Below are 381 nucleotides of genomic sequence, written 5' to 3'. Positions count from 1 at the left end.
CACTGTAAAACATACAACACACACAAAAGGGTGCGTGAAATATATTTCTGCTCGCCTTGTAATCATGATATAAATGCCCTTAACTTAGAATACAGCACTCATAAAACACACACACGGAAAAGGAATGTGTGACATATTTATTGCTAGCCTTGTTAAACTCGGATATCATTTAAATGCTCTTCGCTTAGAATACAGCATTCCAAAACGCACAACGCATGCAACAAGGGTGTGTGTGGAAATAACTTCAGTATTTCCTCCTGCCGTGCAACGCCTGTCAAGTTTTGCACGGGGGACTAAACACCTAGATGGCGGTGATGCGGAAATACCACAACCTCCCTCCCCCAACCTCCCCCCTCCACACCCCCATCATCATCTTCGAAG

This window comes from Lampetra planeri, chromosome 40 (genome assembly GCF_965212315.1).
Source record: "Lampetra planeri chromosome 40, kcLamPlan1.2.h2, whole genome shotgun sequence".
Classification (NCBI taxonomy): domain Eukaryota; kingdom Metazoa; phylum Chordata; class Hyperoartia; order Petromyzontiformes; family Petromyzontidae; genus Lampetra; species Lampetra planeri.
The sequence above is the reverse complement of the archived record's forward strand: the minus strand, read 5'-3'. Positions refer to the sequence as shown.